The 24,303-nt window shown below is 45.1% G+C and overlaps 1 long non-coding RNA gene across 1 annotated transcript; it reads left to right on the forward strand.

Moving 5' to 3' along the window:
* Nucleotides 1-370: 370 nt before the first annotated feature.
* On the forward strand, nt 371-1,247 carry LOC124659304. The gene is made up of 3 exons (XR_006989532.1): nt 371-664; nt 753-1,053; nt 1,164-1,247. It is a non-coding gene; the product is annotated as an uncharacterized LOC124659304 (long non-coding RNA).
* Nucleotides 1,248-24,303: the final 23,056 nt, after the last annotated feature.

Here is a 24,303-nt window from a genome sequence, read left to right on the forward strand (position 1 = left end):
CAAAGATATTTGGAATATTTTAGACAAACTAGTTTTACTAAAATATGGTTTGAAAATGTTGTCCGCTCCCGGTATCTTTCTCTTTTCTTAGCATCTTTCTTCCCAGTTTTGACATTCTTTTCCATTCCTTTGATCATCTATCAAGTGTATAATTTCCCAGATTTCTTTGATTAAAAACGTAAGAGCTAACTAGCTGGTCAATTCTCTGTTTCTGGAACCGACTGAAGCTAAATCTCTTTTTCCTGTCCTCCTCCTCACGATGAGAGCGTGAGCTCTCTGGCTCACGTCACCTGCGTGCGCCGTGCCCGCACTAGCTCATCTTGATATTTTTCTTGGAAGCCATCCGCAGCCACACAACGCAGCCCGCCTCCACCTGCTCCTTCCTCCTTTCCCCTTCTCCACGGCAAGGAACCAGAAGAAAACCCCCATGGCCGCATCTCACAGAAACGTTGAACGTGTCGTCGCCTCCGACCACCCCTCGCCGGTCTGAAGCTACGAGAAGATGCGCCTCGTCGAGCTCTACGTCCTTGTGCGAGGAATCATGCTGTAGCTCTTCCAATCGTCGACAATGTCGTCGTTTCTCCGCTCCGGTCATCACACTCCGATGAAGTTTTCGGCCGCTACACGCCTCCTCCGACCACCCGACCACTTCTACACCTTTCTGGTCAGTATGCGCACCACCCAGGTGTCTCCTCGGTCCTCCTCCACCTCCCAGTTGTTACGCCGGCGTTGACCGCCGTTCCTCCCCGCAGATCTTCGTCGCTGGCGCCGTTCCGGTTGTCCTCCGGCCGAAGCGCCTCCACCCTCTGGTTCACCGCGCCGAGGCGCACGTCCGCCGCCATCTCCTTCGTACCGGTTCGCCCGGAAGCGCTAGATCCTTCCTCGACTGAGTCTCCGCCATGGCCACCGAGTTCCGCCTCTGCTTCTTTTAACTGGTCGCGATCCTGCTTCCTGTTGGGTCAAAACAGCCACGGCCTCTTCCTAAACATAAACCTGTCCTAACCCAGTTGTGTTGCACGTTGCATTTGCTGCTGAACCACCCAGGCAACCCAGGTTCGAATCCATCGAGAACCAAATTCAACTCCTTTTTGTTTCGCCTGTGAATGCAAAGTTTGTCCCCACGATTTCTGGTTAAAGTTCTGAAAGTTTCCCTTATGTACAAGATCTGAAGCCCAGCGCATTGTTGTTCCCTGGAGTTTCAAGGTGAAGGTTCTGTGTTCAATACCAGCCCGATGCACCTCTTTTTGTTCCAGGTCCGGCCCAGCCCGTGTCCCTGCTTCTATCCCCTTTTGAAAATCTTGTTTAATTTATATCTCCTAATCCGTAACTTGGATAAAAATGTATTTTATATGATATTCGATCAGAAAAATGTGAGGAACAATAATATGGCATCTATATACCAGTTTGTATCTTGCATCATGCCATGTCGTGTTAGTTTGCATCGCACCTAATAACTAATATGCGGAGTAATTGGAATTGCCGGATACGGTTTCCCACTCCGTTTAACTTTGAATTAGCACACACATGCCATGTATTTCCATGCTAAACAACATTTAACTTTGCCGGTAGAAAAATAACCTGAACCTAATAATTGTGTGTCGGAATTCCGATTCTACCTAAATTGGATAGTTGCACCGCATCATCGTTGCCATGTCATGCATATCTAATCATGATCATGCTGGATCTTCTTTATCCGTAGTAGTAAGACTTGCATACGTTGTGTGTTCCAGCATTTGCTTCTTCCCGGATAGGATCACGAAGTGGTGTGGTGAGATACGACAAGTTCTCCGGATGTTCCTCGGCAAGCTTTAACGAGCAAGCATTTCCCCTATACTTCGCCCCTGCGAAGTCGCTCACCTATTTTATTTTGCCTTCTCCCTCATGCTATCCTTAAGTTGCGTTCTTGTCTCGTGTCCTTTCCACTTGTTACCTCAAGCAGCCCATATTGCCACCACCACCTCCTACAGCTATTGTTTGGTTATCGGGTCTGCCTTGCGAGTCGTAGTACATGCTAGTGCTGTTTTATCTCGTTACCGTTGTTGTTATCTTATCGGGTTATATGTTGGGAAGAACCATGGTTACTTTAGTTGTTGACATTTGTTTAGCGGAGGCATCGGTGGGTCGACCGCTCGTTTTGTGACGGCTCACTTGTGTTTCCTAAATATCTTAGGACCCCGAGTTCTTGTTATCTCGTTCCGAGACCGAGCGCTCTAACCACACGTGGGTATGCTTACCGGGTCTCCCTCGACCACCGCCGGAATCTACGCCTTTGTCCGAGTGGCCACAACTAGTTTGAACGTTTTGTTTCCCCCGGGCGTGCAAGCATGTTTCTTTGTGGTCAGATGATATGATGTTACTTTTGGGGAAGCCGTGAGTGCCTTGTAACCCCGTTGTCTCTTGCACGCTCGTAGGTTGCGGTACGTATTGTTAAGAGGTCATCCTCTAGTGGGCTCTGATCCTCTTAGCCGTAGACGCAAACGACTAAGTCCGCTTCGGAGCACGGCCGGACTTCGATACGGGTTAACTTAGTTAGGTGGCTTCCTGGACATTGTTGTAGTGAAGGAGAGTGCGTGTCGTGATATCCACTCGTCGTAAGTGGGTTGATCGTGCGTGTGGGAACATTTGGGCACCCCCGCAGGGTTACAATCTTATCGATAAGCCGTGTCCGCGGTTATGGACGACTTGGAGTCGTATGACTCGACCATAGACAACTTACACTCGTTGTTTCAATCCTAATAACTTGTGTAGTAAGTTAGCACAACTTCAATAATAAATTGTTAAAACTTGACAACCGTGTGAGTGCCTTTGCCGTACCTCTTTGCGAAGGGGAACACATCGGCTGTGTTATGTTTGCAGAGTTTAGAACTGTTAGCTTTTGCGCTCTCTCATCTATTCTGATTAGACGAATGTTGTAGAGTGTCTCTATAGGTTTTTAGTGCTTGCGCGCTGCCGCTTAACCCCACCATATTGCCTATGACGTTCCTCTTGCGTCCTCTAAGTCCCCTGCGTGCCTCAAGTACAAAGGACGACCGGTTGACGAATGCTTATACGTCTTGAAGTCTTGTTAAGTACGAACCCGTACTTATTGTCGCTTCTACGGGATATAACCAGGGCAGTATAAAGATATGTTCGAAGAAGACGACGTTAGCAAGGTTACCCTTCCGGCTTGGCCCGGGCAGGGTTATGGACGCCGCCGGTTATCTTCAGGACTCTTAGTCCAATTTGTATCTTGTCCGTACTCGGACGTATTCGATCTTCTGTATGATTTGGATCTTTGTATTGTATATTTGTATCTTGACTCGTTGGAGTCGTTGTTGTAATATATGTATCTTGTGGGCTCTATTGTAAACCTGTTGTAATATTACCGCTCGTGTTAATTCCTCTGGCATCACGTGTGTGATCCGTCGCGCACGTCATGTCGGAGGGCGTCTCTGAATCGATATCGTGCAGATTTCGGCGGGTTCGCTGGGATCCTCATGGTACCGGTTCCGGGGCGTCACATATCTCTCCCATAAGATAAATAGCATGTTGGGTGAACAAATTACAGTCGGGCAATTGACAAATAGAGAGGGCATGACAATGCACATACATGATATGAAAAGTATAGTGAGATTTAATTGGGCATTACGACAAAGTACATAGACCGCTATCCAAGCATGCATCTATGCCTAAAAAGTCCACCTTCGGGTTATCATCCGAACCCCTTCCAGTATTAAGTTGCAAACAACGAGACAATTGCATTAAGTATGGTGCGTAATGTAATCAATAACTACATCCTCGGACATAGCATCAATGTTTTATCCCTAGTGGCAACAACACATCCACAACCTTAGAACTTTCTCGTCACCGTCCCGCATTTAATGGAGGCATGAACCCACTATCGAGCATAAATACTCCCTCTTGGAGTTAAGAGTAAAAACTTGGCCGAGCCTCTACTAATAACGGAGAGCATGCAAGATCATAAACAACACATAGGTAATAGATTGATAATCAACATAACATAGTATTCTCTATCCATCGGATCCCGACAAACACAACATATAGCATTACGGATAGATGATCTTGATCATGTTAGGCAGCTCACAAGATCCAACAATGAAGCACATAAGGAGAAGACGACCATCTAGCTACCGCTATGGACCCATAGTCCAGGGGTGAACTACTCACTCATCACTCCGGAGGCGACCATGGCGGTGAAGAGTCCTCCGGGAGATGATTCCCCTCTCCGGCAGGGTGCCGGAGGCGATCTCCGAATCCCCCGAGATGGGATTCGCGGCGGCGGCGTCTCCGGAAGGTTTTCCGTATCGTGGCTCTCGCATCGGGGGTTTCGCGACGGAGGCTTTAAGTAGGCGGAAGGGCAGCCTCGGAGGGGTCACGGGGCCCCCACACAACAGTGGTCGCGCGGGCCCCTTGCCGGCCGCGCCGCCCTAGTGTGGCGGCGCCCGTGGCCCCACTTCGTCTTCTCTTCGGTCTTCCGGAAGCTTCGTGGCAAAATAGGCCCCCGGGCGTTGATTTCGTCCAATTCCGAGAATATTTCCGTTGTAGGATTTCCGAAACCAAAAACGACGAGAAAATAGCAACTCGGCTCTTCGGCATCTCGTTAATAGGTTAGTGCCTGGAAAATGCATAAATATGACATAAAGTATGCATAAAACATGTAGATATCATCAATAATGTGGCATGGAACATAAGAAATTATCGATACGTCGGAGACGTATCGGCATCCCCAAGCTTAGTTCCTGCTCGTCCCGAGCACGTAAACGATAACAAAGATAATTTCGGAGTGACATGCCATCATAACCTTGATCATACTATTGTAAGCATATGTAATGAATGCAGCGATCAAAACAATGGTAATGACATGAGTAAACAAATGAATCATAAAACAAAGACTTTTCATGAATAGTACTTCAAGACAAGCATCAATAAGTCTTGCATAAGAGTTAACTCATAAAGCAATAAATCAAAGTAAAGGTATTGAAGCAACACAAAGGAAGATTAAGTTTCAGCGGTTGCTTTCAACTTATAACATGTATGTCTCATGGATATTGTCAATGTAAAGTAATATAACAAGTGCAATATGCAAGTATGTAGGAATCAATGCACAGTTCACACAAGTGTTTGCTTCTTGAGGTGGAGAGAAATAGGTGAACTGACTCAACATAAAAGTAAAAGAAAGGTCCTTCAAATAGGAAAGCATCGATTGCTATATTTGTGCTAGAGCTTTGGTTTTGAAAACATGAAACAATTTTGTCAACGGTAGTAATAAAGCATATGTATCATGTAAATTATATCTTACAAGTTGCAAGCCTCATGCATATTATACTAATAGTGCCCGCACCTTATCCTAATTAGCTTGGATTACCCGGATTGTCATTGCAATACACATGTTTTAACCAAGTGTCACAAAGGGGTACCTCTATGCCGCCTGTACAAAGGTCTAAGGAGAAAGCTCGCATTTGGATTTCTCGCTTTTGATTATTCTCAACTTAGACATCCATACCGGGACAACATAGACAACAGATAATGGACTCCTCTTTAATGCATAAGCAATTAGCAACAATTAATGTTCTCATATGAGATTGAGGATATATGTCCAAAACTCGAAACTTCCACCATGATTCATGGCTTTAGTTAGCGGCCCAATGTTCTTCTCTAACATTATGCATGCTCTAACCATTAAATGAGTGGTAAATCTCCCTTACTTCAGACAAGACGGACATGCATAGCAACTCACATGATATTCAACAAAGTGTTGATGGCATCCCCAGGAACATGGTTATCGCACAACAAACAACTTAATAAGAGATAAAGTGCATAAGTACATATTCAATACCACAATAGTTTTTAAGCTATTTGTCCCATGAGCTATATATTGCAAAGGCGAATGATGAAAATTTTAAAGGTAGCACTCAAGCAATTTACTTTGGAATGGCGGAGAAATACCATGTAGTAGGTAGGTATGGTGGACACAAATGGCATAGTGGTTGGCTCAAGGATTTTGGATGCATGAGAAGTACTCCCTCTCGATACAAGGTTTAGGCTAGCAAGGTTATTTGAAACAAACACAAGGATGAACCGGTGCAGACAAAACTCACATAAAAGACATATTGTAAACATTATAAGACTCTACACCGTCTTCCTTGTTGTTCAAAACTCAATACTAGAAATTATCTAGACTTTAGAGAGACCAAATATGCAAACCAAATTTTAGCAAGCTCTATGTATTTCTTCATTAATGGGTGCAAAGTATATGATGCAAGAGCTTAAACATGAGCACAACAATTTCCAAGTATCAAATTATTCAAGACATTTTAGAATTACTACATGTAGCATTTCCCGATTCCAACCATATAACAATTTAACGAAGAAGATTCAACCTTCGCCATGAATACTATGAGTAAAGCCTAAGGACATATTTGTCCATATGCAACATCGGAGTGTGTCTCTCTCCCACACAGTGAATGCTAGGATCCATTTTATTCAAACAAAAACAAAAACAAAAACAAACCGACGCTCCAAGCAAAGCACATAAGATGTGATGGAATAAAAATATAGTTTCGGGGGAGGAACTCGATAATGTTGTCGATGAAGAAGGGGATGCCTTGGGCATCCCCAAGCTTAGACGCTTGAGTCTTCTTAAAATATGCGAGGGTGAACCACCGGAGCATCCCCAAGCTTAGAGCTTTCACTCTCCTTGCTCATATTGTATCATCTCCCTCTCTTGATCCTTGAAAACTTCCTCCACACCAAACTCAAAACAACTCATTAGAGGGTTAGTGCACAATAAAATTTACATGTTCAGAGGTGACATAATCATTCTTAACACTTCTGGACATTGCACAAAGCTACTGGACATTGATGGAACAAAGAAATTCATCAAACATAGCAAAAGAGGCAATGCGAAATAAAAGGCAGAATCTGTCAAAACAGAACAGTTCGTAAAGACGAATTTTAAAGTGGCACCAGACTTGCTCAAATGAAAAATGCCCAAATTGAATGAAAGTTGCATACATATCTGAGGATCACTCACGTAAATTGGCATAATTTTCTGAGTTACCTACAGAGAATTAGACCCAGATTCGTGACAGCAAAGAAATCTGTTTCGCGCAGTAATCCAAATCTAGTATGAACCTTACTATCAAAGACTTTACTTGGCACAACAATGCACAAAACTAAGATAAGGAGAGGTTGCTACAGTAGTAAACAACTTCCAAGACTCAAATATAAAATAAAGATACTGTAGTAAAAACATGGGTTGTCTCCCATAAGCGCTTTTCTTTAACGCCTTTCAGCTAGGCGCAGAAAGTGTATATCAAGTATTATCGAAAGACGAAGTATCAACATAGGTGTTGGGAGTTTTCTCAACTATGCATTTTATCTTATCTATATGAGTTTCAGAGGCTCCCTTTTCTTAGGTTTGCTACCCTCGTCAAACAAATTTTCAGGGACAAGCCAACCATAGTTATTCTCTAGAGCGTCATTCATTCCCAGGAGCTTACAAGGTATTGTTGTCTTAATCTCCCCACCATCATTAATATTATTAGTATACCTTACTCTCTCCATGTCCATCTTTTCAAGGATACTAACAAAATTGGTATAAGAGCCAAGCATATTGTATTTAGTAAAGACCTTTCTAGCCTCTCTTGCTACACCGCCAAATTCTTTAAGAAGGGTTTCTAAAACAAAATCTTTCTTTTCCCCTTCTTCCATATCACCGAGTGTGAGAAACATGTGTTGGATTATAGGATTAAGATTAACAAATTTAGTTTCCAACATGTGAACTAAAGAAGCAACGAGCAATTTCATAAGTAGGAGCAAGTTCTACCAAGTGTCTATCTTCAAAATCTTCGAGTGGTACTAACATGAGTGAAAAAATCTTCTATATTATCTCTCCCAATTATAGACCCACGTCCTACCGGTATGTCTTTTAGAGTGTACTTAGGAGGAAACATGGTGAAATAAACAAAAAGTAAATAAAGTAAATGCAAGTAACTAATTTTTTGTGTTTTTAATATGGAGAATGCAAACAATAAAGTAAAGCTAGCAACTAATTTTTTTGTGTTTTGATATAATGCAGCAAACAAGAAAGTAAATAAAATAAAGCAAGACAAAAACAAAGTAAAGAGATTGGATTGTGGAGACTCCCCTTGCAAGCGTGTCTTGATCTCCCGGCAACGGCGCCGTAAATTTACTTGTCAGGCGTGCGGTTGACGTGGGAGTTAGAAATCTATGTGGTGTAACTTTTCTTCGGATCCCCGCAACGGCGCCGGAAATTTAGCTTGATGACGCGTAAAGAACACGCCCGTTGGGAACCCCAAGTGGAAGGTGTGATGCGTACGAGCAGCAAGTTTCCCTCGGTAAGAAACCAAGGTTTATCGAACCGATAGGGAGTCAAGAAGCACGTCGAAGGTTGATGGCAGCGGGATGTAGTGCGGCGCAACACCGGGGATTCCGGCGCCAACGTGGAACCTGCACAACACAACCAAAGTACTTTGCCCCAACGAAACAGTGAGGTTGTCAATCTCACCGGCTTGCTGTAACAAAGGATTAGATGTATAGTGTGGATGATGATTGTTTGCAGAGAACAGTAAAGAACAAGTATTGCAGTAGATTGTATTCGATGTAAAGAATAGGACCGGGGTCCACAGTTTACTAGAGGTGTCTCTCCCATAAGATAAATAGCATGTTGGGTGAACAAATTACAGTCGGGCAATTGACAAATAGAGAGGGCATGACAATGCACATACATGATATGAAAAGTATAGTGAGATTTAATTGGGCATTACGACAAAGTACATAGACCGCTATCCAGACATGCATCTATGCCTAAAAAGTCCACCTTCAAGGTTATCATCCGAACCCCTTCCAGGTATTAAGTTGCAAACAACGGACAATTGCATTAAGTATGGTGCGTAATGTAATCAATAACTACATCCTCGGACATAGCATCAATGTTTTATCCCTAGTGGCAACAGACACATCCACAACCTTAGAACTTTTCGTCACCGTCCCGCATTTAATGGAGGCATGAACCCACTATCGAGCATAAATACTCCCTCTTGGAGTTAAGAGTAAAAACTTGGCCGAGCCTCTACTAATAACGGAGAGCATGCAAGATCATAAACAACACATAGGTAATAGATTGATAATCAACATAACATAGTATTCTCTATCCATCGGATCCCGACAAACACAACATATAGCATTACGGATAGATGATCTTGATCATGTTAGGCAGCTCACAAGATCCAACAATGAAGCACATAAGGAGAAGACGACCATCTAGCTACCGCTATGGACCCATAGTCCAGGGGTGAACTACTCACTCATCACTCCGGAGGCGACCATGGCGGTGAAGAGTCCTCCGGGAGATGATTCCCCTCTCCGGCAGGGTGTCGGAGGCGATCTCCCGAATCCCCCGAGATGGGATTGGCGGCGGCGGCGTCTCCGGAAGGTTTTCCGTATCGTGGCTCTCGTGCATCGGGGGTTTCGCGACGGAGGCTTTAAGTAGGCGGAAGGGCAGCCTCGGAGGGGTCACAGGGGCCCCACACAACAGGGTCGCGCGGGCCCCTTGCTGGCCGCGCCGCCCTAGTGTGGCGGCGCCCCGTGGCCCCACTTCGTCTTCTCTTCGGTCTTCTGGAAGCTTCGGGGCAAAATAGGCCCCTGGGCGTTGATTTCGTCCAATTCCGAGAATATTTCCTTTGTAGGATTTCGAAACCAAAAACAGCAGAAAACAAGAATCGGCTCTTCGGCATCTCGTTAATAGGTTAGTGCCGGAAAATGCATAAATATGACATAAAGTATGTATAAAACATGTAGATATCATCAATAATGTGGCATGGAACATAAGAAATTATCGATACGTCGGAGACGTATCAGGGGGAAAACGGTTCATACCACCCCCCACGCGCCTCTCTCTCCTCTCTCTCTCCTCTCAAGGTCGCCGGAGCCTCTCCTCCTCGCCGGAGTCGCCCCGTCCACTCCCTCCCGGAGTTTTTGGGTGGATCGGGTGCTCCTCCCTCCTAGCTACCTTCTCCTCCAAGCGGCTTTCGCAATGGATGCGGGTATGACTCACAATCCCTAACCCTAGGTGTTGTGATTTGTATGTGCTATTTTCTTGGTGGATTTGGTGTCTAGTTGTTCCAAATCGCTTGTAGTGTACTCCTCTTGCATGCTATAAGGCCGATCTGTTCATAGACAAGTTGTTGATTAAATAATCTGCTAGATTCGCAGGGCCGGATTATCCGCCCCCCGCGAGGACCGGATTATCCGGTCTGGCCGGATTATACGCCCCCTTGGGGCACCGGATTATCCGGCCTGGAGCTTCATCGCCACTGCAGTTTTGATTCAATCTATCTTGTTTTAGACTTGTACCAGCTTATAGTATGTTTCTAGAGTGCATTACTGTATCATACATGACTTATGAGCATTATCTTCTCTTTGCTATCCGTCTTTGCTATTCACAGGTCGTGTTTCTCGAGGTGCTCGGAGACGCCCAAGGGGTGATCGGTCAAGTGATGAGTTCACGCCCAACGCTCCTCGCAAGTCCTCAGCATCTAGGCAGAAGAACAAGGCTACAAGGGAAAACTACAAGACCATGGACCCTGTCTCTTATTCCGCTATCCGCATGAACAACTGGTATGAAGACCTCCCAAGGGATGAAGAGACCGAGGGCAGGAAATACTGGTGCATGGAGCAGGAGTACATCTACAAGGATATTTATGAGCCCATGCCGAAAGTGCGACCCATGCAAGCAATCGATGTGGAAGTCCTTGTTGAAAATAATCATTTTGAGGATGCCATCTGGGTGACTGGTAGGATGGGCTTGCAGGATCTGATGAAGATTAGGTGTGACTACAGTCCAGAGTTGGTTAAGCAATTCTATGCTACTCTGGCATTCAAGAAAGATGAAGACCGCACTATGGAATGGATGTCTGGCTCCACTCATTGTGTAGCAACCTTGCGCCGATTTGCCTGGTATTCTTGGAGTTCCCGCAGGAGGAGGTCGTCGTCTTCATGGACCACAGAAGACAGATAAGAATGTGCTGTTTGATCTTTATACCTCAGCTGGAAAAGTTGGTTCTACCAAGGGGCTGCTTCCCATCTATAGTCAGTTGCTCAGGTTCTTTCGGGCCACCATCTCTCCAAGTGGTGGTAACAATGATGCTCTCCGGGGAACTCTTGTGGATCTTATGCACCTCAGCTTTAGGTGTGCCCGTGATACTAATGAGGAAGGTAACTACACTATTGATGTCATGGACTTCATCTTCAATGAGATTCATGATGCCATGGTATCCCGGACCACCATACCTTATGCACCATATATCCAGCTCCTCATCAACAACTCTGTGGCCGGGGATGGTGTCGACTTGAGCGGGTACCCTTTGGTAAAGCATTCTGTCAAGAAGGCTTACAAGCTTAAGCCAGTCTCCTCTGTCCAGCAGCGATCTGTTTACCTCGATCCATAGTGTTGCTTCCGGTTGACGATGTCGAAGATCTTGAACGTGCCATCGAGATCAGATCCTTACGCCTCTAATTCCCACAGACGGCGCCAATTGACAAGGGATTAACTTGTCAATGCCTATGGATTGTAGGCTAGGGTTTAGTTAGAAGTAGAGGGCAAGTAGATCTCGAAGGTTTCAGCACGAAAAGTGCTCGACGATTATGAAAACTAGGGTTTGCGGACAATGATTCGATGATCTCCTCGTCCCTCGACTCCCCCTTTATATAAGAGGTGGAGCCGAGGGTTTCGTTTTGTACAAGTTACAGAGTCCGGGACGGTTTCTAACTCATCCCGCCAGATTACAAATAACACTTTCTATTACAATTCTACTTTCCTTAATATATCTTGGGCACTTGAACCTTCTTATTCTTCGGGTAGTGGGCCTTCATTTAAACCCCGGGTACTATCTTTGGCAGGCCCATTTGGGATGCCTATGTCAGCTGTACCTCCACCTGACTCCTTCATGGGTGATGCTCGTTCTAGTGGTTTTGCTCCAGCTCGCCATCCTGATCTCCCAGTTATGAAGAAACAAGTAAGCAGGCTTAGTTGGTTTCAGTGTCACATCCTTTGCATGAACATTGAGATCCATAAGGAGAACTATGCAGCCAGCCGAGAGCGTTCTGAGATTAAGCATACTCAGGCGGTTATTCTGCACAAGCTCAGTGATGAGCAAGGACCCCCACCTCAGCCTCCAGTTCACCCGAGTTACAGTGGGTGGCATTCTGCACAGGTTCCGTGGAGTGATCTTGATAGTTGCATTCAAAGGTCCAGCCTCACTCGCCGCTCTCCGGATGCCCCTGACACTGATGAAGAAGAGGAAGAAGAAGAAGCGGCATACGAGTCCGATGATGAAGATGCCTCCGAGTGATCTCCATGGGGCGAGTAGCATCGCGCTTGTCCCCTTTTTGGCGTTTCAATGCCAAAGGGGGAGAAGTGTTCTATTAGGAACTCTCTCGGGGATTTGCATGGTTTGGGCACAAGCATATGCGTTTATCATTCCTTTATTGCTTGTGTTCCATCTTATTTGAACTATTTGCTTTGGTTGTGTTCCGTTTAAAACTATGTGCTATGTGGTGTGAGACATTGTTATGGTTTTCGGATTTCTATATGTTGAGATCAAGACTATTATATTATGTGTGATGCTATATCTCCGTATCATATATCTACACATGGGTATGACTTCTAGCATCCTATCTCAACTTCATATATGTATATGTCTCTTGTTAGAGCTCATGATGGATACCTCTAGTGTTGAGGCACCTCGCTCCTATGTGTTGTGTATTTGTATTCAAATGCAAATTACTTATATGCACACATGTAGGGGGAGTGCCTCTATGATTGCCATCATGCTTGTCTCTATAGTGATTCTCTTGCAAATCCGTATATTGTCATCAAACACCAAAAGGGGGAGATTGAAAGAACATCTCTCATATTATGTTTTGAGTGTTTGATGTCAATGTATGTGATACACTAATGTTTGGTTAAGTGGTACAGGGATTATATAGATACATTTGTATGTGTGTTGGATGTGGTCTGTGCTGTCAAAAAGAATCAGCAAAAAGTTCATCAGGCCGGATAATCCGGGCCGGATATTTCCAAAATATCCGGCCCCCAGTTTTTCGACTAAGGACATGAGGAATTGCTGCTCAGTATAGGGGCCGGACATTTGCCCGGATATTGTTCTGGTTTTGTCCTAGGGCCGGATTATCCGGGCCGGACATTTCGGAAATATCCGGCCCCTCGAAAAATGGCTAAGGACCTGAAGAAAAGCGAGTCTGATGTGAGGCCGGACATTTGGCCGGACATTGTCCCGGTTTTGTGCTGGAGGCTGGATTATCCGGCGGGGGGGGGGATTATCCGGCCCTTACTTAGGCCGGATTATCCGGTCCCCGGAAGGCTCAACGGCTGGATTTTGGGGAGGGGTATTTATACCCCTCTTCTTCTTCCTTCCCCCTTTGCTCAATCATTGCAAGAAATATCTGCCAAGCTTCACCACCATTAGAGCCACCTCAAGAACTCAAGATTTGCAAGATCTCCTTCCTCCCCCAACCGAAGCTCTTGATCTTTGGAGATTCGAAGGAGAAGCCACCGATCTACATCCTCACCGAAGCGATTTTCATTTCCCCCTCATTTGTTTGAGGGATCTCATGCTAGTGTTCCTATTTGGTTCCCTAGTTGATTTGTGTTGATGTGTTGTTGTTGATTGTTGTATTGTTACGGATTTGGGAGCCTCCAATTCGGTTGTGGATGTGTGCCCCAAGAACCTTGTAAAGGCCCGGTTTCCGCCTCGAGGAAATCCCTTAGTGGAAGTGGGCTAGGCCTTCGTGGCGTTGCTCACAGGAGATCCGAGTGAAGTCTTCGTGATCGTTGGTCTGGTTTTCGTAGCGACCACACTCCTCCGAACGTAGACGTACCTTCTTGCAAAGGAAGGGAACTACGGGAATCATCTCCGTGTCATCGCGTGCTCCACTCTCGGTTACCTCTATCCTATTCTATCTCTTATATTGTGTTGCTATATCTTGCTTAGTTGCTTATCTTGTCATATAGGTAAATTCACTTAGTTGCATATCTAGAGAATTTACCTTTGTGTCAAGTCTAAATTGAAAAAGAACTAAAAATTGATTAGCACATATTCACCCCCCCCCCTCTAGGTGCGGCATACGATCCTTTCAAGCTACACTTCTTCTACGAAGTTGACGACGAGATGAGCGATCCTGCCACAGGAACTACCACGGCGATGACTCCGGCAACGACAACGGCAACAACGACGGCCGACTGTAGGTTATAGGGTGTTCTTTTTTGCAGCGAATATGGCAAGGGTCAGTTGAAGCCACTAGTGTAGGTTTTTTGATGTTCTTCCATTGGACCTACTATAGTGAGGACGCACAATGCCTCTAGTTTGGATGATTGGGTGTTCTTTTGTTCGCAGTGAATAAGGTGAGTGCCACCAAAAACCCCTAGTTAGGTTTTCTCATTTTGCAGTGTTTTAAATTTATCAAAAATGTATGTAGTATGTCATCTATCAATGAAAAACTTTAAAATCAGCGAAATGCGTCCTGCCGCTAGGGACACCCCAGACGCAAATGAACAACCATAGTAAGAAGGCCATTTTAGCATCCACGGACCGACACAAAGGGACGCGCGGTCACTTTTGACTCTGAAATGCGTCGGGCAGCTGGAGATGCCCTTAGACAAAGTACCCAAAGACAACACATCAGACGTGTACTACCTGGTGGGATCTTAATGACCATAAGGGCTTCTTTGGGTTGTAGGATTATAAAACACAAGAATAGGGAAAACACATGAATTTGGTAGAATTGCAGGTCCAAAGCAGGAGATCTTAAATCATAGACAAGCTGCAGTAATAGCTATTTGGATGGAGCACATGAAAAACATAGAAAAAGTGTCTCGGTCCTACACGAATGAGAGTAAGAAATATGTTAGAGAGGATGTTAAGATTCCATGAGATTTAGGTGTAGGAATACAATCCATATAATTACTGAAGCTCCATTCCTTTGATCCAAAGGGCTTGCTAAGGGAAAATCCTATGATTTGGATTCCTCAAAATTGCCTCTAGAAATCCTTCAGTTCAAATGGGCCCTATGCTGTTTTGCAGATCAAACGGTTGGCTGCTAGTGGAGAGGGACCAAAATGCCATAATTCTCATGGTGTTTTATTTTACAGTAGAACTCTATTAGAAGCTTGCTGGTTTAGAGATGAAGAGTTTGGCATGATAGCCTAGGTAAAGTAAAGTACAAATCCTACTCTTTATAAAAAAATATATATTAATATCGCGAAAATACCAATTACATATAGCCGGTGTAACAACGAAATGTCCTAAAATACTTTGTGGATGCACACAACCCTTGTAGTTGCACAAACCATTGCCAAGACAACACTCGAAGTTATTTTTTTCAAAAAATGAGGCCTTCAAGAAGGAAACAGTACACACGCGTCACCGTCGCCCGATCATAGATCTTAGGTTTTCACCTTGAAGAAAGTCCACGCTCTCAAAACAATGCATTCGACAAGGCCATTCCTAGACACAACCAATTAAGAACAGATTTGGGGCTTTCCACCTAAAAGATAAGACTTTGTACTCCTCCTGTGTGGCCACCCCCACTTGTCGATGCCACTGCCTATCGCCAAGCAAATCGCATCGCCTCGAAGACTCGATTCACAATTACTAGGCCTCGGACCTCAGCCGCCATGAAATTTTCCGCCACTGCCTTCACCACAAAAATCAAAACACCGACATGTCCAATAGTGTCAACAGACAACGAAGCTCCATGCCACGCCCTCTCAAAGCGATCTGGGCTGAATAAAGGCGCACACGACTAAATCGCATCCAATCTAGCAATCTACATGCGTCAAGTGCCCAATGAAGATCTCCGACATAGCCTTTCTGAACTCATCAATGGCCAGATCCATGAGATCAGGCATAAAAATAAACACTATCTTGGCGCGAGAAGAACCATAGGACCGCCTCCCTTATTAGGTAGATCGGCACCCCCCCAGCGCCCGTTGGCGCCCAACGATAGGACGTAGATCTCAGTGGGCACCGCTGCCACCATCCGCACCACACAGAGATGAGGAGATGAGCCACACGGAGCCCCCCCCCCCCCGATCCAGCTGTCGTGCCACCCTCACATCCGCAGCGGCCACCAAAGTCGCCAAGGAAGTCCGGGGCTGACGCCCCGGCGTCCATCTATACCGGAAGAGACGCGCCGTCAGGAAGCTCCAGCCAGAGATACCACCACGCGAGAAGGAGGGGCCCCCCGCCGCTACTGTTCGCATGAGGGGATGAGAGCCTGTAAACGCCGTCAGCCGCGTGACCTTTGACCTGCGGCGTCCTTCGGCGGCAACGGGGGAGCAGGGATGGAGGGGAGGTGGGTGGCGGCGGCTCTAGGTTACTCCCAAGACGCCTAGCCTGGGCAAATCCTATTTACTAACCTATGTCGCAACTATGAATGCGATGCCGCCTCACTATACCTTTTTTTCATTTCTTTTTCAATAACTTCCTGTTTTGTTAGTACATTAAACTTGCTCCTTTTGGCCGACAAGTATTTAGCGCAGGAGGGAGTATTACTTTTGTGTATTTTAAGAAAAATCTTGTAACCGAACACATAAGTATCTTTGCAAAACACATGAGTTTTTTCTTTTGAAATATATGAGCATATTCGATGGAAATTAGTGTTCGATTTCTTGAGTTTTATTCCTGGGAAGAAACGATGTGCTGCGCTCCCGGAACTTCACGCGCGAACCGTGTCGCCGTCGGTGCACGAAAGAGGTTATCTATAATATCTAAATAGGAGCAACCCACTATGTGATTTCTCTCAACATGCAAGCATGCCACATCATCCCAATTCTTCCTATTGGCTGTCACCCTCCCCATTATGTGCTTAGGCATTGCATGCAGCCACGTTATTTAATCTATTTTTAGCCCAAAAAAAAGATCATCATTCCCGCAGACCTCTGTCTCCTCTATCTTAACTTCTTTCAGCCCTCCTGCTCCTCCATTATTGTTACTGGAGCTTCCTCTTCCATCTGACGACTATCCATCTTCTCTTATACATCTACCAAACAATTCAGCGCTATTATGTCCCATTCTCCTCACCTTCTCCGACTTGAGATGGCTTATATTTAATTTCTACATATGCTTCCCCAATCCATTCCCATGGCAGTCCAGGTCCAATTCCGGAAGCTCTCTCATGGATATACAGTCATTCCTCTCCCTATGCTATGTGCATCTCCGCCCCCAACACAGGTATTCCATTCTCCTAAAAATTTGTGTCTGTTAATCCACAATGTCGATAACTAAAATCTTCTGCATCCCACTCCTTTGCATTATAGGAGCTTGCTGGTGAGTAACGATTAAGGATATGCATACCGAGAAAACAAGAAAGTTAAGGTGTAGATCTCAGTTCTGGTTTTAACTGTATTTTGTACCGTGATTTTCCTCATAGAAATATTATGTAGCATAACAATATTGTGTCGATGTAATCTACTACAGAGATTTCTTACCATTCGTGCATGCAGACTGATTATTGTATTCTTCTCTCCTTGGCTATCTAATCTTGCACCTATATGTGCTGGTTTTTCTCCTATTCATGTCAGACATAATAAGGGGACGGATATTGGCAGGCATAAATCAAGAAGGTAAGGTCATTCTCTGAATTGTACGACCGATATTTCTCCTTTGGCTCATTTGCTTTCCACATCTGTTTAGCTGTCCGTATGTGACCTGAGCTGGTCTCACTAATCTCTATTTACTCCAAAATATATCTGTTCATTCTAACTCATTTATTCCATGCATGTTTCATTATTGGGTCCTGATGTACCTGAACATGTTAGCTGTCCATGGATAGCTCTCCAATTCTCCATAGAGCAGGTTGCAGAGAATAGCTCTCAGTCCATTCCTGATGCCATTAGTTATGGGGAGAAAAGGAAAAAAAAAAACATGTATAATGTGGTATTTCTTCTTTGTTTATGTTGTCAAGAATTCTGGCTTTGTAGGTTGACATTTACGGAAGGACTAAATTTCAGATTCTATATTATAAATACTGAAGATTTAAAACGTATGATTTGATCATCGATTTCTACACATATATTTATATGGAAAATTTTGCACCGCAGTAAACTTAACTAACTTCGGAAAATGTTGCTTTTCTCACTTCTTGAAATCTCTTTCATCTGCAATGATCGGATTTGTATTCCTTCTGCTTTCTTTTAGTAATGTTATCATAAATTATACCCATCGTTGATAATTGTTGTAACTTATAACAACCGTTATTTGGATGGCTTGATATGTTCTATCTCTTTGTGTCGTATACACCTGCAATTCCTTTTTTTGTCCACCGATTTTTTTTCCTTCCAATCATGCATACATCTATTTCATTAAATTGTTAATTTTTGGTTGTGGAATATGTGGCAAAGAAGCATTTTCGTTTTTTTTTTTACTTTTGTCCAATGTATCCAAATTTCTTGCTAGACTAGAATTTCCGCCGCAACGCGCGGGGTATCATCTAGTGAACACAGTCCATGGGCACCGCCGACCAAATTAAACGAGAGCTCTGGGGCTTAACGGCCGCGCTCAAAAGTCAGAATTTTTGACAAAAGAGACCACCTGCGCGAGTGAATTATCAAAAAGGACCACCTCCGAAAATTATTGTCAAAAAAGACCACCTACGCCGTGGCGGCACGCGTGCCAGGCGACACGTGTCGCCTGCCGCCACAGCCGGAGGCGGCAGGCGGCATGTCCATATTGTGCTGATCTATGAATAGTAGCCCATTTTGATTTTTTTTAAATATCTCAAAAAATTCGAAAAAATACCTACATGTAGCTAACTCTATGCACTACAATCGTACAAAAATTCACTGTAAAATACGTTATATTTTGGACTCAGCAAAAAAGACAAATTCAACAAATTTTGTATCTAGCGTGCACTGTTCATCGATCAGGAGACTATTTATTGATCATTGTGGACATGCCCGCCAGGGGCAACGGCGGCAGGCCCTGCCGCCTCCGGCTGTGGCGGCACGCGACACGTGTCGCCTGGCACGCGTGCCGCCACGACGCAGGTAGTCCTTTTTGATAATAATTTTCGGAGGTGGTCCTTTTTGACAATTCACTCGCGCAGGTGGTCTCTTTTGTCAAAAATTCCAAAAGTCAGGGGGGCGGGCGGTTAAGTAAATTAAATTAAATTAAACAGACGGGACCGGCCCCCACGTGCTGACGTGACCCATAGGTTTGCCCCTAGGCCAAGCTCCTACTCCCTATTCTTGTGTTCAGGTCACCGTGGCACTCATCGCCGCGAGTTTTTTTTTTTCTTTCTTTTGGCCACAGTGGCTTGCATGTTGCTCCATGATACCGCCAGCAACGAATAAAATGGTACCAAGGTAAGTTTGAGAAAATTTGGCAATGCCATGCGGTGGTGTGCGTTGCATTGTCAGTCATGTTTGGCGAAAATATAACATGATCCCAAACCATACATTATACCACGATACAATTTACAGAATTCTAATTTACAAGTTTCTAAAAGTTTCAATTTTTTTGTTTGTACACATAAGATGTGTGCTTACATTTTATGAAAAATTTGGAACAAAACTCGAAAACACACGGAGAAACAAAAAAAGACAAATTGATATAGAAAAACAGTGTCATTCATGTTTTCTATTTTTGACACTATTTGTGTTGAATTTATCTTTTTTGAGGATCTAAAATTCTATTCATTGTTAACACACACATCTTGTGAACACCGACAATATTTTCTAATTTTTTTAGACAGTTGTAAATTGGAATTTTGAGGAATGGTATCATTGTATCATTGGAAGTTTAGGATCATGTGATATTTAAGAGAGTAAAATCGAACATATCCGTGTTTGACAATCCGTGTTTGACAATCCTGGTTTGACAACAAGGGGTTGTTATATATACTGGACACCTCGAAGAGAGCTCGGGATACATTTTTGCAGGACACTATTTTCTTAAACAAGTTCAACATGATAACAAAATAAAACCATGATTTGTTGGTCTAACTAGCTCACGGATACACAAACTTGGTACTCCAAAAAACGAAAATCCTAGTTTTGGAGAAAATGACTATTTTTGTACAAACGCATTTTGAGTATACACGGTTTACACGACAAACATCCTCGGCTGTGGAAGAATCCACCTGGTAGTGGAGCGTGCCATGTAATGGTGTTGTGTCGGCCATCTCTACAGGTTATCCTCATCGGTGGCATGCATGAGAGACCCAAGCCATTGTGATGTACCTTCCATGCTACTAGGGTTTCATTGCATTGGCGACCGCATCCCGGTGGTGAAGGAAACATCATGCGGAATATTGGTCTCCTAGCTAGCTCCATGCCCGTCTTGGCATGGCCTCCGTAGTCGGCATCAAGGAGCTTGTCGTGTAGATCGATCAATGAGTATTGTTCCAATAGATGGTCGTCCACTGCCTTGGCCTATCTTGGCAGTGGCCGTGGAAATGGCGGTAGTGGTGCCGACTTTATTTTGTTTTTTATTTCTTTCATTTTCTTCCTTAAATGAGAGCATGGTGTTTTCCTAATGTGATATGATAATGAAGATATTTAACAACATGTCTTCTAAGGGCCACAATGTGTGAAACGGTCTAACACGCCCACCTCTTCAGGTGGGGGCATGTGCTTCTCTTCAAACCCTTACGCTGAGCCTTTTCTAGCTTCAGCAGGGTTCATCTACGGTATCTGGTGGGAAAAAAATCCTATGGAAAAAATAAATTTATAGCTTGGGCACATGTAGCCCATTACTTTCAAAGTTTCAAAAAAAATCATAGAATCTAGTTGTAGCGCGCAAAATCTCAATTCAAAACCCTTTGTATTCTGGTGCATGAAAATGACTAAATCGGGCAAATTTTGAAGTTTTGAAAATATTCATTGCTCCATATACTCGCATCCACGCTTTTGTTGGCTTTGTGTAGCCTAGAATACAAAGCATCCTACTTATATTTTGCACGCTTGTAGTATGCATCATTAGTTACATTCAGACTATTTTAGTTTTTTATAATATAAAATATCATTTACGAAAATAAAGAGCTACATGTAGTTTGAGCTCTAAAAAGTTTTGTGTAGTTTTAGTTTCCAATCGGATGCATGGATAAGATGCTATTGGCCGGCGACTTCAGTGGTCCGTGTTGACGTAACTTATTTTAGTGTTTTACAAGAGTCTTCATTGGACGTGTTTTTATAAAAAAGAATCTTCGTGCAACTGGACGTATTTTTATATAATGTTAATTATGTAATATTATTAATCAGTAAGTTAAAGATTACACGAATTATCACCTCGCAGCTCAGGATTTCAGGGTGTAAAACATGCACACCGTACTTTTTGTACGGGGCAACAGCAGACAAAGCGTTAGTATGATCAGTGGACCACAATGTGCAGGATCGATTGGCTATACGTTTGGTTTAGATCAATGCGCGCATAAATCTGAGTCCCCATGTGTATGCATGCCTGCTTGTGGTCGTGCTAAGCACATCTTGTCTGATAGCTCCAATACAGCGGATCTACTTTCTACTACCGTGTTAGTGATCGATGCAGCTCTTTTCAGGGTAACCATATCCACGGTTGAAGCATTGACCGTGCGCCGTTCATCTTCCCCTTCCACAGTACAAGAGTACAAGACTGGTCGGAAATTTGACCGTCAGCTAGCATTGCTCGTAAGTTTGGAGTGTTGATTCCGGGGATCACAAGTAAGTTGAAGGTTCGACCTGTCTTGTCCAGTGATCCAATACGCTGACGACACCCTCCTGCTCCTGCGCGCGGACGATGACCAAATTATCCGTGCCAAAGAGCTCCTCAACTCCTTCTCGCGTGCTACCGGTTTGCAGATAAACTTTCAGAAGTCTGCCTTCGTGCCTATCCACGTCCCTGATTGGATGCTCTACTGCGGCCTTCCCCCAAACCTACTTTGGTTTGCCACTCACGGCGCGCAAGCTTCGTGTTCAGGATCTACAACATCTGGTTGTTAAGGTTGAGAAGCGGGCGCCTGGATGGAAGAGCTCCCTCCTAAACCTTGGCTCGCGCTTAACGCTCACCGACGCCGTCCTCTCGGCCCTGCCCACCTATGCCATGAGCGTTATCCCGATGCCTGTGACGACTATTGACCACATGGGCATGCCGCGACGTGGGATGTTGTGGAAAGGGAAATCTGCGTGTTCGGCCGGTGATTGTCAAGTCGCCTGGCACGACGTTTGCCGCTCTCGCGTCGAGGGTGGCTTGGGTGTCCGCGATCTCCGCAGTCACAATGTCAGCCTACTCCTGAAATTCATCCACAAGCTGGTTCGTGGCGACGACACGCCATGGACACGATGGGTCCGTCGCTGGTATGGAGAGGGCGGCAGCCCACCGCTGCGGACAGACACTCCGGCCTGGCGTGGGTTCAAGCGTCTGTTCGCCACTTACCGCGGGCTCACCAACGTCATGGTGGGCGACGGTGCGGCCACCTCGTTTTGGTTCTACAATTGGCACGCCGCGGGGCCTCTGTTCTCTTGCCTCCCCGCCCTGTTGACTCACTGCACGGCTCCCGCGCTCACCGTCACCGACGCCCTCCATCACGCTCGCCTCGATCTCCCGCTGCAGGATCGGCTTACTATCATGGCGCAAGGGCAGCTGGCCGCCCTAGAGGCGTCCCTCCGGCATGCTACCTTGGCTGAGGAGCAAGACTCGCGCATGCTCCCAGGAGGGGCCAAGTTCACCGCGGCGGGAGCGTATCGCGTCATGCACTCCTCGGGTGTGGCCATGCCCTTGACAGACACCAACTGGGTTAACTTCGCTCCACTAAAAGTCCGGGTGTTCTTCTGGATTGCTCGATACGGGAACACCAGGACGCGCGCGCTCCTTCATCGGCATGGGTGCCTTCCCTCCCCGCGCTGCCCCTTCTGCACGGAAGATGAAGACCAGCTCCACCTCTTCTCCAGATGCGCACGCCTGACGCCGTTGTTCGCCGTCGTGGGAGCCCCTGCCACAGCCGTGTCGGACGACCTGGAGGGTGTCTACGCTGCGCTTGCCGGCGCGCTGCAACCTCACGCCTCCCTTGTCCGAAATTCGCTGGTACTCCTGCTGCTATGGATCATTTGGAAGAGCCGGAATCGTATGGTCTTTGATGATGTCCGGATGCGCACTCGGTGCATGGTTGCTATGCTGGTGGATCACTGTGAGCTCTGGCTTCACCGTCTGCCCCGTCGCGCCTCGCGACACTCAGTAGATGCGTGGCTGCTGCAGCTGCGGGAGAATGCCCTGTGATGAGTGTGTTTTCTGTTTCGAGTTGGACTTCTCTTCTCACCCCTTTTGTACCTCCCCCTGTACCTCTCTGTACCTCCCAGCAGCCTGGCCGTTTCCACGTTGGAATAAAGAGTGAGAAAAGGACTTCAGGTGGGGGCTTTTGCTTCCCACCGTTGAGTTATCAAAAAAAAAGTTGAAGGTTCGATTTAGTTTAGCCTGTAAATTTAAGGTTTGTCTTGGACATTTTTTAAATGTTTTGAAGTTATACTAAGCTTCCAAACAATTTGGCAATGGGAATGCATGCATGGCACTATAGGTCAGGTAAGTACAATTTCCCCTTCAGTAGGTAGTGAATATGTGTTCCTAGGCTAATATGACCTACTTATACAATTTTCAGTGTTATTAATATTTTTCTCTTGTGCTCTTCGTCTTTGGTGGCCTTGACTTGAGTGGACCGCTCTCGACAAGATGACGCCATTGCATGTGGACTTTTGACAACCCCTGCTTCTTGGCTGCCGCCCCAACGATATCGCTGCTGACATTTTCTCCATTTGTAAATGCGAAAAAAAACAGAGAGTCCGTTGCAATATTGAATGTTTGGGATCGTCACATTGAGTTCTGGGATGGATTTGAGGGGCGTCATGTTCCCAAATTTGTGGTCTTGTGGGCAAATCTTTGGTATTGACCTTATTCATGATTCGCATGACTCCACCTCTTATTCTCTTCGTGCCTCTCCAGGTCCGGTAAATACACCTCTACCCCAACTTATCATTCTCAGTTCTTGGGGGCAACATCTTTATCTATGAAATCGTTTTTGTGGGATGCTTGGGCGCCTCCAAAGCATGAACTTCTAACCACATGGAGTTGTATGGTAAATTAGTCTAACTGCATGAACGGCTTGGTTGGCCATACAAAATAAATTATGAATGCTAACCACATGGAGCGCTAGGGTTAATTAGTCCAATTGTATTATATATTCATGAGCTACCATTTTAATGATGATTATGGTATTGAAAACTATATTTGGTCATAT

This window comes from Lolium rigidum, chromosome 6, assembly GCF_022539505.1.
Source record: "Lolium rigidum isolate FL_2022 chromosome 6, APGP_CSIRO_Lrig_0.1, whole genome shotgun sequence".
NCBI classification, from domain to species: domain Eukaryota; kingdom Viridiplantae; phylum Streptophyta; class Magnoliopsida; order Poales; family Poaceae; genus Lolium; species Lolium rigidum.